At 35.0% G+C, this 11,375-nt stretch overlaps 1 pseudogene; it reads left to right on the top strand.

Annotated features, from left to right (window-relative positions):
- Window positions 1-986: 986 nt before the first annotated feature.
- Window positions 987-11,097, top strand: LOC133186990 (heat shock 70 kDa protein 12A-like; annotated as a pseudogene).
- The last annotated feature ends 278 nt before the right edge of the window (window positions 11,098-11,375 follow it).

Raw genomic sequence — 11,375 nt, 5'->3', positions numbered from 1 at the left:
GGGGGGGGGGGTCCAGAAACTAGTGGAGGGGCTATACATGTATTATAGTTTACATTGTACAGTGAAGGAAAAGGCAAACACAGATCTGAAGTTGATACACCTTATTTTGACAACGCAGTTCAGAAGCTGCAAATATCAAACACAAAGGGCTATTGTAAAAACAAGGCTGATTAGATTTTTGTTTATCTAGAATGCTTCTAGATATACAAATGTACTGTTATTAACAAATGGAAATTTTGAAAGCCCAACGGATTTTGAGTACGGTTTGTTTCTTAATCATTTATTCTTCTAGCACAGTGACAATGTGTTCAATATGAAAAAACATAAAATTAGAATAAACATTGATTTAAAAAAAAAAATCATGCTCACAGCCTCATAAAATATAATATCCCGACTATGATGTTTTACTATAAAACTTTATTCTACCTAGTGGGTATTAGCGTAATGTAATTGTTATAAATTTTATATTACTTTTCATAAATTGACAAATCCGAAGTCTATGAACTACAATGTTCATTCACATATTTTTCTTTTTCATTTTGCACAGGATAGCTTAAATAAACAAGTTGCAATTGCACACAATTTACGGTCTAAATATGTTTAAGAAATTACATTGTTGAACCCTTTGGCTTTTCGTAATTTATAGACTATTACGCCATCTAGAGTTAATTCAGATTATGACTGTTCTTTTTTGCACGCCATCTAGCGTCAATTCAGTTAACTACATTGTACTGTTGGTTTTGCATCGATGATCGCTCGTTTTGCAACGGAATCTGTTGATTTTGCAATTGAGTTTGTTGCTTTTATTTTAAGCAGTTTGTTCAATCGCAACTTTGCGGGCCTTTCCAACAAGCCAAAAAAAAAAAAAAACAAAAAAAAACAAAAAAAAACCTAGATTGATTTAGGTACACGTAGGCGTCCATGACACCCCCCTCCCTTCTCCTAAACTTTGAAATAAAGGTAGAGAGGTTTCTTATCTGTATAGCATGGGGTTGAACTTCATTGAATGTAAAGATATTACCTAAAATAAACTATACAGAAGGGACTTTTAACTCTGTCTATCCAATACTTTAATAAATAGGAAGCGACTCCATTTTGTATAAATTTTAACATCCTGTGATGTAAATACATTCGAGGGTTTTTTTTTTCCGAGTTTGCCGGAAAGGTCCGAGTAGTTGCGATTACTGTTTGTTTTGTATTTCAGTACTTTTTTGACAAATAAATTGTTAGTTTTCGTCTTTTTTACCCTTTCTCCCGCCCATAGTCTAAGGTGTTCAGTTGGCAGTGATATGCTTGGGCAGCTTTGCCTCCATTTGAAAAAATCTAACCAGTTTTTTTTTCGGGGGGAGGGGGGTATGCACGTGGACACATTATCATTGAAATCGCAATACTTTTATAAATATCTCGAAATAAACAAAAATATGTCAAAAAGCCTGAACTTTAGTTTTTCTCATACCTTGTTTCAATTGAAAATACACAATTCCTTTATTTTTTCAAAATTTCGTGTGTGACATTCTTCCAGTTCAATTTTAATTGCGATTTTACCTAAAATGTTTGAGACTCTCTAGTTGAATCTCACACATAACATGATGTATAAAGGAAGGTAGTTTGATGTTCAAAAAAATAAAATTATTTGAGATTTGCTTTCAAGATTCTTGCATTATGCTATATTGAAGGTGGAGATAGAAAACTTGAAAAACTAATGGTGGCAGCAATTGACTTTGGTTCAACGTATTCCGGATACGCATTCTCATCTAAATATGATTTTCAAACAAATCCTCTAATGATTCACTCAAACCAATGGGCTTCCACCGAGTCAGGTTTTATTTCCTGTAAAACTCCTACTACTGTTTTGCTGAGGCCCAATAAAACCTTCCACAGCTTTGGGTATGATGCAGAAGATAAGTACGCAGAATTGGCGGAAGAAGACAAACATAAGGGATGGTACTACTTCAGTCGCTTTAAGATGAAACTTATGAATGCGCTGGTAATGGATCTAAAATTACAATTTAGAAAAGTTCAGAACACAGGCACCTGATCAACCCTTCCTCCCCTCCACCCCCAGTTATGAGATTTCTTTTTACATATTACGACAGCTTCTTAAAAATACATAAACATAAATCCTAACATATCTTCATAACATGTGATATAAATTTCCAATGTTACATTTTATAATTTGTTCTTCTACCAGTACATAAAAACAGTGCTGCAGAAAGCGGGGGGGGGGGGGGGTGTGTTCGAGGAAAATTTTCAATGTTATACAGCACTAGTACTATCACTGGAATTTATATTTATGTAAAGGTGTCGTTTTATTGATTTTCAAGCTGAAGTTGAATATGATAAGTTTAAAAATTAAAAATTATCATGTAATCATTTTCAACTTCAGATTGAAAATATAATAAACGACACATATAAGAAGCAGATCAAAGAGATGATGTTTAACAAACCCTCTCTATTCATGACTGGTCAAACTTTTAAAATATTTGTTGTGAATCAGCAATTATATACCAGACTTGAATCATTCTTCTTTCACTGGCGGAGAATCCGGTTGGTGGGTGTGGGTATACCATCTTTACATCAGGTGCTTCAGAGTGTTATGCTTTGAAAAAAAAAATAACATTACACACTTGCGATGCTAAAATGTCTCAGTCATTCGTAAACTGTTTCTTCTTTTCATATTTAAAAATTTCTACATAATTATAATCAACACAGTATTATTATAATTTTTAGGATATATCCAAAGATCAGACCGGGAGTGACTGTCTTTTCACAGACTTGAAGAGGGACATGGAAATAGAGGACATTGATGGCAAAAAGATGCCTTTTATGACAATCATAGCTCACGCCATTCGTTATTTGAAAGAGCACTTACTCGAACAGTTATACGAAAAGAACTTATTGGACACCATAACAGCAGACGCCATTTTCTGGGTGATTACTGTTCCCGCCATTTGGACAGACTCAGCCAAACAGTTTACACGCGAAGCAGCAAGAGAAGTACGAAAGCCGATTTGGATCAATCTATGGAGAAAAAAATTTAAAAGGCGTTAATACGCCTTTTGAAAAGGTGTTATTATGCCTTTTAAATAGCCATAATTAGGCTCGTGCTTTTGAAGGGGGGAGCGAGGGGGGGGGGGGGGGGGGCAGCCTCCCCAAAAAATTGACAAGCAAACAGAAAACAAGATACCCCCCTTCCCCGACATAAAAACTTAACTGCCTAAACTGGAGTTTTTTTTCCTAACTTTTCGGTAAAATTTTTTTAAATACAATGATTTGCCAGAGTTTGACCATACTACAACAAAATGTTCAGTGACCAAGCAGCCAATAAATGAATTTTTATATTTAAACTATAGCAAGACTATAACCCCCCCCCCCCCCACTCGCACTACTGGCCTGTTTGATAAGGCATTATAATGGAAAGGCGTTTTTAATATCAATAAATTTATGAAAGTTTGAATCAAAGCCATCTTTATTTATGCAACATTTAAAAGTATTTTCTATATTCCTGCACATCTCTCAAACAACTGTTTGCATGCGTATTAAGAGAAGTCAACACTCTCTTTGTGAAAATGCAGGATAAAGGTAGATGCAGCTTAAGGGTTTTGCTGGCCATATATTAAAAATTCATGTCAAATTTGAAAATATGTTTCTCTCTTCTTGGATAAAAGCAGGCAAACTATTTGCATGGGTATAATGAGCAATTAGCCTTCAACCAAATTTGTGAAATCCAAGAATCTTGGTAGAGGTGTCTGGCATCAGAGAAGGACCAACTTCGTTTAACATTGAAAATATATTACACATTTAAAAATCTTTTCCTGGAAATCTAATTACAATATGTTTTAAATTATTATTGAGAAATAAGCCCTATATTTAATTGTGAAATTCATGTCCCGAGGGTAAGATTTCAGCCCCCGGGGTGGGCTAAGTTAGTCATGTATTGCAAATAAAAGGCGTAATAACGCCTTTTGCAAAGGCGTAATAGCGCCTTTTTGCGTTATTACGCCTTTTTTCGCGTTATTAAGCCCTTTCAAAAGGCGTTATAACCTATGCCTTTTTTCACATTATTACGCCTTTTTGAAAGACGTTATATCGCCTTTTAAATTTTTTTCTACGTATACTAGATTGATCCTAATAGGCTTTCGTAGAGAAATAACAAAATTAATAACAAAAAACTGTAACTTCTTGTATTTGTTCTCTTTAAGCCGGATTTTGTTAATGTGCAAAATTAAATTAAAAAGGGGTCACCTGGTAGATGCTATTGTATGTAGTCTTAGGGGACGACCATTGCGCAGCACAGTTAAGGCTGCAATAAGGAGGCGGGGCCTAATTTTTACGGGAAATGCTTACTATGACATCACACAAAAATACATGTTCTTCAAATTACCACAAAATGAAATGATACGCTATTTTAAACTGTTGGATTGCTTTAAACTACATCAACATTTACTATTGCATGCATTTTTGTCGTTGGTTAAATCACACACAGCAATATATAAACAATTCACTGATCGCAATGCACTTGTCAATGTGACGTCATATCGTAAAATTTGACGCAGTTTGTATGCAGTGAGAGGCGGATCAAGTTATATTTTATACAATGAAAAATGTGTTTTGCAATTAAATAACACATTTTTTGCATATATATAAGAATCCATTAACTTGGAGGCGATGTCTACTACATGATTTTATTCATATACTTCCCGTACATTCCTTAGACAAGTGAAACTGCCGTATATTTGTATGTAGATTCATTGAAGGGTAGTAGAAGGGTCGTAATAAATCGATATATTGCAAGGGCATACCCTCAATGAATAACGACAAGCTTTTACACATAAACTCAAGAGGTATGAAGATATATGAAAAGTGCTGCGAACCTGATGAAATCTTGCAAATGAATTAATTATATCTACATACGGTCTAACAAATGTAATTTTTGCAATTATATAGTAGAATCTGTATAGGTTCGCAGCACTTTTCACAAACTACAAAGAGTGTTGAAAATAATTAGAAATTAAACTTAGATTTTTAACTTGGTTATGCCCTTGCAATACTGGAATTTATAGATGACCTCAATACTGCAGGTATATTTGCTAAATTCACGTGACTGCCACATTACGTGACAAATCTAAAGAAGAAATGTAAACGTCCTCAACATGTAGTTTTCAGCCACATTACATTTGTCCGATAATAGTAAAGGCTTAAAAAGAATCGTCCATCATTTTAAAGAATGTATTTTCTGTCTAAAAATTCGCCGTTATTTCCATTTGGCACCTTAACTGTACTGCGTGGGGGAGTTACTTTGAGTCAGATCATTTATTTTCATGCCAGTGAAGGATAGTTTATTTATTTTCAAGATGACAAAGGATAATTTATTTTCTTCTTCACGGAAAAAAAGCTTGACAAAGAAATAACGGAAAACTGCCGAACTCATAAAATAAACTTTAATTTGGGGGGGGGGGGGTAACACCACTTCAGGGCAGACTATTTATTTTCTTGGCAGTTGATGTCAAATTATTCATTTTAAACATTTTTGAGGACAGATTATTTATTTCCAAAATCAGTCAGACCCCCCCCCCCCTTCCCTCTTTCAGAATGAAATGGTCGTCCCTTCAATAAAAAAATTCTTTGACATTAAGAAATAACATGAAAATTCTTGAACAGTAATGCATTCACTTGTAATGTGTATAACCAGTTTCAAAGATCGCATGATAAAAGGAATATACTGGATCTTATTAGTTTCGAGGTCAATTCTGTTTTCCTGATTTTCCAAACCTATTATGTAAAAATGTAGCAACTTCAATCTAATGTCTTCTGCGAGAACAAATGTTGAGAAGAATTTTCATGAAGCAAGTTTTACATAAGAGGGCTTTGTGCAGAATCCATTTTTAAAAACATTTATAATACTTCTTGCATTTGCTGTGGAAGAAAGATTTGTGACCGTCTGTTTGCATATTTTTTCTGCAAGCTTTTTCACATTTCAACTTGTCTTTAGAACCACTAAACCTGTCACAGAGCTTCTACGGGTATTCGTAATTCTTCATGTATCATTGGAAAATGTCACGTCTCAAAAAGAGATTATGAACATAAGAATTCATGAAAATGTGGTAAGGTCAGTTGAAAAAAAAAATCTCCAGAACCATTGGGCCAGAGAGGACTAATTTCTGTGAAAGCTTCCATATAAAGTGTGAATTCATTATACCTTATCCTAGGTTGAAACCACAGTACAGATTAACTTTTTGAAGGCAATATGTAGGAAAAATGTTAAGAATGTTAAGACAATTTGCAAACATCTTGTATTGAAGATCTAACACTCTTCACATCATAACGCCCAGAGCTACAAATCATGATCTAAAACTTCTCAAGACCACCGACAAATATACATATGTAAGCATATGCATATACGCAGGGGGGGGGGGGGGGGAGGGGGGCTTAGATGGGTTCATGCAATATTAAATATAATAATAAGGAAAGCAACTTTAAATATTTTTAGCCTTAAGAAACGAGGGTCACAATTGATCATTTAAATACACAGCATGTCCATGTAATACAGAATCATTTTTGTTCAAACATAGCTTTAGGGCTAAGTGGGACCACAATGGAGGAGCAGAGTGTGACACTGGAATTTTTTGTAAACCCTCTTTTGAGAAACAGTGGGGTCAATATTTGTAAAATCAATCTTTAAAATTATCATGTAGTGTTTACAAAATCAAAATTATTCAAATGAGACCCCTGGAGGTAGTGTGCAACAGAATCAGGAAATCTCAGTCTTTTTTCGTGGAAAATACAGGGAAAATCTTCCATTTAAAGCTGGATTACGATTTTTCATATTGATACACAAGCATCCCAATGAAATGTAGATTTAGATTTGTTCAAAGAATGTCTGTCAATGACTTCTTCCCGATCACAATAGGAGAATGAACAAAGTTTTCTAGAAATTTAAAGTATGTTGACATTCACAAAAACAAAACCAAAGTTGCTGATTGATTGTATGTTGTTTTACGTCCCATTCGAGAATTTTTCACTCATATAGAGACGCCACCATATACTAGTGAAGGGCTTCAATTTTTTATCTTTACTCGGCACTCATGCAGGTTCATTGAGCAGTGAGGGACCTTTTTCGAGCCAACGCCTGCCGTGACACGGGACTTCGGTTTTTTAAGGTCTTATCCGAAGGACCCCGCAGGTATGTTAAGGCAGTACCCAGATCATATTTCGGCGAATTTAGACTTTTTTCGTAAAATGTAACATTGATAAATCGGAAAAACCATAGATAAAACATTTACTATTATTATCCATTGTATAGACGTCATTGAGTCTTAGGCTAAAAGAAGCACTCCACTACGACGTCATCACGTGACGTCTATAAATAGAAAAATTGCCTTAATGAAAAAGTGAAAAGTTCAACACTACCCCGGAGATAATTCATTTCTTTTAGTGAAAATAATTATGTTAAAACATCACTGGGCCATGAAAAGTGCTGCTAGAATCCTACTCTCCTGACACAGAAAAAAATATTCCAAACTTTCGCATGAAACCTTACCAAAATTTTTACATTTTATACATACAATCAAGGAATTTTTATCAATTCATGTTAACCACACGATTCTAGCAGCACTTTCCAAGGAATATAGAATACAAGCTTTCGATACAAACAAAAATTATATTTCAAAGTATGCGGCGTAGTGTTGAACTTTTGCATCTTTGTTGTTATAGAACGACAGAGGAACGGCTGATCGGGATTTCAAAGCACTGACTATGTTCATTATAAGAAAACATGATAAGAATATATCAACGCACCTGATTTTTAATCTTTAATTCCTTATGAATCACACATAACATTCATGGTATATGCCTTAAATCTCCCATTTCATATATTTGTTTACATGAATTCTCATTTCACTCGGCAAATATTTGATCAATAGTTATGACGTCATGGGTTTGGTATTTAACCCCCGTGGTAAATAATTAGCAATTTATACCACCCAAAAACGACAAGATTTAGTTTATGTTATGTTTTGAATGATTCCATTCTTTTCTTGGACCTGAAATTAATTCTTAAAGATAGATATTAAGAAATCATTATTTCTATAGTTCACGTCATACAGCTTACTATGATGTCATATTGTGAAGGCAAGTAGGATATCTCTGGGTGTAGCCTTAACATACCCGCGCCGCAACTTTCACTTCGAAGTGCCGAACGCATGGCGAAGGAACAGTTGCTACCCATTTTTTATCGACTTAAGTCTGTCGCGGCCGAGATTCGATCTCACGACCTCCCGATCACGGAGCGAGCGCTCTACCGACTGAGCTACCGTGAACGCTGCAAAGTTGATGTAATCCTCAATTAAACATTTTAGAGTAATGACATCAACTCTGTGTTCATACTAGCAGGTTTCATTTAATGATATGATATTTACATCCACAGAATACCTTCTCCTTTATTTCCTAAGAAAACTATTGCTGTTTAGCAGTCAGTAAACAGCAATAAGGCTTTAGCATATCACCTGTAAAGATTTTCTGAGCAGTGTCTCTGCCATCGATGCAATTAAGCGTACAATTACGTACATATCAATAACACAATATTTAATCTACTTAATCCTACTTTAGGTGATTTGTGTACAGATATAAATATAAACAATAAAATTTCTTTCTTTGTTTGTTAGTATGGGAATTAACGTTGCAGCTATTGCAGATAAAAATTACATAACCCGCTTACGCGGGTTATGTATTTTTTCTGCAACAGCTACAACATTTATTCCCATACTAACAACTTACATGTACGAAAGCATTTTATTGTTTAATTTTCATTCATTTTTTAGGAGATTATTGACTCACGTGAGAGGCATGATTGTGTTGATTGGTCTATTGTTTTAAAACGTCATTTCATTGTACATTGTACAGGCTGGTATTAAAGACGACCAATTAAAGTTAGCGTATGAGCCAGAAGCTGCAGCCTTGTATTGTCGTCTACTTCCTATTGATAGATTTGAGATGGGTGGAGAACACCAAGAACTGGTCCTCCGAACCTTTGAACGAGGGAAAAAATTCATGGTTGTAGATCTTGGTGGTAGGTCATGATTATTTTATCCTGCTGTCACATCAAAATTTAAACCTGTTTGGTTAAAGCTGAACACGACTCGTAAATAGGCATACGCCATTTTCAATATTACTATCTACGATATCGGCACCGGGGTATACTCTTTGCATTCCTTACACCTGACTGCTTTATTGTCACGGATATCGCCGTGGAATGGCGACCTGTGTTCGTGTTGGTTTATATCATGCATTACCTGTGTTTACAGTTTATTGCAGTTACGTATATTTGTGTTTGTTTGTATACTGCACTGACCTGTGCAACTGTTGTGAGTCTCTTTGATATCTTACTCTCCTGCATTAGAAGAAGTAGACAGTTATTTTTGTCGCTACGAGTGCTGTATAGTATACGTCCATCTACACCGGTGACGATTGATTACACTAAACTGTGACTAAGTGAACTGCTCTATATATAGGGGTCCTCAGATATAGCGAGACTCAGATCGAATATGGCGGACACATTCCTTTTACGAATCGTGTTCAGCTTTAATACTATCTATTAATATTTTACAAATGCAATAGTATTCGGTCATGGTATTCACCTAAGAGATACAATGACAATGATATTTCCAAGAAAAGTGCTCGATACACACGCGTAATCCAATCCATGTGAGGTCATCTCTTCATTTCTTGAAACATAAATATATTTCTCGACATTGATTTTAAGAACTTTTATCAGATATGTGTATCCAATGATAAAAATCTATCATTGTTTAAAGTAGTCAACAATTCCAGAATCCTAGCAAAAATAATATCATGGAGACTGAGATTTTTGCTTCTAACGTACGAGACATGTATACGTCAGATGTAACATGCAATGAATGGAAATATACAAAACATGCAGGTATTTTTACACAATGTTTTGCTATGAACGACTCAGGTTAATTATATCAAGAAATTCATGGAGATGTATACAGGTGCAGTACAGAGTTTTGTTTCAGGGGGAACTGTGGACATTACAGCTCAAGAAACGACCCAGACAGGCGAAATGAAATCCATTTATAAAGTATGTGGAGGACCTTGGGGAGGTACCAGAGTTGATGAAGAATTTCTTCAATTCCTGATGAAGCTTTTTGGATCAGATGTTCTCAGTGAATTTAAAGTTCAGTGTAGGTCTGACTATTTACAACTTTTGCGGGCGCTAGAAATAACCAAAGGGAAAGTTGATTCTCATTCAAACCAGGCATTTGTTATAAGGATTCCTTTAGCTCTATTCGAAATTTTAAAAGAACATACCGATTGCAATATTTTTGAAATTGTTGCCCAGTCTCCATATGCCAGCTATATTAGATTTTCAAACCAAAAGATGTTTATTGACGCTAACTTGTTTCGAAGTTTTTGCAGAAATTCGCTACATGACATCATATCCCATCTCCAGGCTATCTTTAAGGATCCAAGTTGTAACATGTTATTAGGAATAGTGGTTGTTGGTCAATATGCAAACAGTTCTCTAGTTATTGAAAGACTCAAAGCTGCGTTTCCAAAAAATCGACTCGTCGTTCCCGTGGAAGCTGGTCTAGCTGTTGCTAGAGGTGCAGTTATATATGGACATAACCCTGCTCACGCATTTGTCGCTATACGTATGGAGAAGATGTTTGTGAACATTTCAATAAAGAGTTACACCCATTAAGCAATATGACGAAATTCAACGGAGAAAAATATTGCAAAAATATTTTTCGAAAGTTTTTTGAAAAAGGACAACGAGTGTCCTTAGGCGAAAAGCAATCTTTCACTTCTATTTTTGACTTTCGAGATGAAAGCAGAGCAGATCAACGGAAGGAACCATTAAATATAAAAGTATATATCACGAATAGATCAGATATTATGTTTGTTCATGACGTTGGGTGTCGCGTTTTAGGGGAAGTAATTGTGAAATGCAAAGGTAAATTATGGCCTGATATGTTTACTTGTACTATAGAAATGCAGATCGCTGGAACGGAAATTCAAGTATCAGCAAAAATGAGTACCGGCGAAGAAACCCGCGCTAGGTTTGAGTTCTTGTGAGGTTTTTTTTCTTCTGAAAACCATATGTTTTTTTTCCATTTTGTGAGGTAATCCGTTTCCAAATTTATCTATCTAATTTATTTATCCTATTTAATTTTATTTTGTTAAGTGGTTCAGATAAATTGGATTTGTAAATAAATAGAAGTGATATCTAAAAGTGTTCCTTGTGTTTGTTTGCTAATCTCTCCTTATCTTTCAAACACTTTATAATACGAAATTCGTTTTCAAAACGAAACAGGTAGTTATCATTGAGTTTCATTAAAGTATCCGTGATAGAA

The sequence above is a fragment of the Saccostrea echinata genome, unplaced genomic scaffold (assembly GCF_033153115.1).
Source record: "Saccostrea echinata isolate AGI-Se365-2 ecotype Australia unplaced genomic scaffold, CSIRO_AGI_Sech_v1 ptg000014l, whole genome shotgun sequence".
Classification (NCBI taxonomy): domain Eukaryota; kingdom Metazoa; phylum Mollusca; class Bivalvia; order Ostreida; family Ostreidae; genus Saccostrea; species Saccostrea echinata.
Note: the sequence above shows the minus strand (reverse complement) of the source record. Positions and strands in the feature narration are given on the sequence as shown.